The sequence below is a fragment of the Austrofundulus limnaeus genome, unplaced genomic scaffold, assembly GCF_001266775.1.
Source record: "Austrofundulus limnaeus strain Quisiro unplaced genomic scaffold, Austrofundulus_limnaeus-1.0 Scaffold332, whole genome shotgun sequence".
Taxonomy (NCBI): Eukaryota; Metazoa; Chordata; class Actinopteri; order Cyprinodontiformes; family Rivulidae; genus Austrofundulus; species Austrofundulus limnaeus.
In genome coordinates, this window is record NW_013952734.1 from 49,472 (window position 1) to 52,455 (window position 2,984).

Sequence of the window (2,984 nt, forward strand, 5' to 3'; positions counted from 1 at the left end):
GTGATGATCAGCATTTCTTGATTCTTGAAAGTCTCTCTTTGGACTTGCTTTGACTTTGGCTTTGGGCTGGATCTGGTCTCAGGTCCCTCTCTGAGGTCAGAAGATGAACTTTGTTCAGACTCTCCAGCTTCTTCCAGTGGTGTGAATATGTTTTGAAGAAACACTGCTTCATTTCTCTGGCTGTTATCAGTTGTTTTGATTACAGCCTGTCACTTTCTTCTTGCAGGTGGAGAGAAAACATTTCTCTGTAATTCTGGCCATTCAATGTGAGCTGAATCCTTCCTGAGAGATTTTTTGGTCTGGCACCAACAGAGTTCCATACAGCTTCACSCTCAGAAGCAGTTTCCATCTCCTCTCCATGATGATCTCCCCTCTCAGCCTTCTCACCCATTTTAACACATGTTGAGTTCTCCAAAGCATTCATTTCTTCCAAACGATGAATCTTGACCTCCAACACTGTCACCTTTTGGAGAAGTTGGCAGAACCCTCTTTAGAAAAGTAAGGAGGCATCTTGAAGCTTTTCTGTACTCACTCTCAGCAGATGATGTTTCAAAAATCTTCTCAGGCTCTTCAACAGCCAAAAATAAAATCCAATGTTCTCTGCTTATTCAAGATCATCCATCACGTCGGGGTCACCAAATTGTTGGAAAAATATGTGTTGTTCTCTGTGTCAAACTGACCTCTATGCTGGAGCTGAAGATGTGTCCTGTGACGTCTGCTCTGACAGGAAACTGAAAGCTGTCAAGTCCTGTCTGAACTGTTTGGCCTCTTATTGTGAAAAACACCTCCAACCTCACCATGAAGCTCCACCATTACAGAAACACCAGCTGGTGGAGCCCTCCAAGAAGCTCCARGAGAACATCTGTCCTCGTCACGATGAGGTGATGAAGRTCTTCTGTCGTACTGATCAGCAGTGTATCTGTTATCTCTGYACCATGGATGAACATAAAGGTCACGAGACGGTGCCGGTTACAGCTGCAAGAGCTGAGAAGCAGTAAGAGCTGGAGGAGAGCCGACAACAAATCCAGCAGAGAATCCAGGAGCGAGAGAAAGATGTGAAGCTGCTCCAACAGGAGGTGGAGGCCATCAATGTCTCTGCTGATAAAACTGAAAGAAAACGAGAAGATCTTCACTGAGCTGATCAAGTTCATGAAGAAAAAGAGGTCGGAGGCCAAACATCGAGTCAGAGCTCAGAAGAAATACGAAGTAAATCGAGTCCTAAAGCTTCAGGAGCAGCTGGAGCAGGAGATGACTGAGCTGAAGAGGAAAGACGGCCAGCTGGAGCAGCTCTCACACACAGAGGATCACAACCAGTTTCTCCACAACTACCCCTCAGTGTCAGCACTCAGTGGGTCTCCACACTCATCCAGCATCAAGACTCGTCCTCTCAGCTACTTTGAGGACGTGACGGCAGCTGTGGACCAGCTCAGAGTCAAGATACAGGACGTCCTGAGGGACGAGTGGGCCACCATCCCTGTCCTCATCTCTGACGTGGWCGCTCTGCTACCAGGAAGTGAACCTGACACCAGAGCCGACTTCCTAACCTTCTCACGGGAACTCACCTTTGACCCGAACATGGCGAACGAGGAGCTGGAGCTTTCCGAGGAGAACCGAAGTGCGACGCTAACCAAGCAGCAGCAGTCTTTCAGCAACCACCCGTACCAGTTCTCCCACTACCACCAGGTCCTGAGTCAGCAGGGTCTGACCGGACGGTCCTACTGGGAAGTGGAGTGGACCGGCAGCGGGGTCTGTGTCGCAGCAGCGTACCGGAGCATCAGAAGACGAGGGAAAGCGGTTGAATGCGCCTTCGGGTTCAGCAACGACTCCTGGGCTTTAAGTTCCACCATGAGGGGCTACAAGTTCGACCACAAGGACAAGGAGGTGATTATCTCAAGTCCTCGGACCTCCACAGTGGGAGTGTACCTGGACCACAGGGCAGGGGTTCTGTCCTTCTACAGCGTCTCTGACACCATGACCCTCCTCCACAGAGTCCRGACCACCTTCACTCAGCCGCTCCACGCCGGGGTCCGCTTCCACAACACCAAAGGAAACGCTGCCGAGTTGGTCAAACTAAAAATTAAATGAAATTTGAAACTTAGAGTTACCCTGAGCTGTTTGATACAAAACAAAGGAAATCTGTTTTTTATTCCACAGTTTAATGAATAATTTGTTTTAATTTTGCTTAACGCCAAATGTTTCAGGAATGGGTTCGATTGGTTCCTGATTGAATCTGATAATTTAAAAAAACTGAGCAGAAACAGTACTGTTTGGTTTTAAAGTAGTCTTGTTTCAAAAATGTTAGAATTTACAAGCATCAAGACTGTTTTTTGAATATTTCTGGGAATAAAAGGGGCAGACATAAGATTTATTATACTGCAACTTTTCATTTTTTGATTTTTGATTTTTGTACTTTTTTTCTGAATTGGGTAAAAATAAATTTGAAATTGATTTTTCATGACTGTAACTAAAGCTGAMGCTTGTATTAAAGTTTGAAGGTTTTCCAAACAGCGGTGCGCTTTATTTACCCATCTGAGAACATTAAAGTGTCTAAATCTGATTTTAAGTAGGTTTTTAAATTAAATTAACAAATTATCATAAATATAAAATAGGTTTAATTGGGTTCTAAGCTTCAAGTTGAGTCCAGAAACTCAGAGAGCTACAACTTCATTAGTGAGCAGATCTTAACACAACCTGAGCTCAAACTTGCAGCCTAAAGGATTCATGAGACCACCAAGCTGTCTAAATGTATGTAAACATACAAATATGCTTAATCTTGACTCAGATGTTTCAAACTAAAGGTCTCATTTTAATATTTAAAATATCTATTTTTTAGGGAACGATCAAAACTGAAGTATTTCATTTTGTTATGTCTCCACTTATATTTAATCTGTTAGATTAATTCATTAAACTGATTAGATTAAATGTTTTTACAAACTTGGGTCAAAAATGAGGCTCTTTACCACTAGATGGCACCAAAGAAACAG

General features: G+C 43.7%; 1 pseudogene; it reads left to right on the plus strand.

The window, feature by feature from the left end:
* Positions 1–653: 653 nt before the first annotated feature.
* LOC106527558 (tripartite motif-containing protein 16-like) lies at positions 654–2,124 on the plus strand (annotated as a pseudogene).
* Positions 2,125–2,984: the final 860 nt, after the last annotated feature.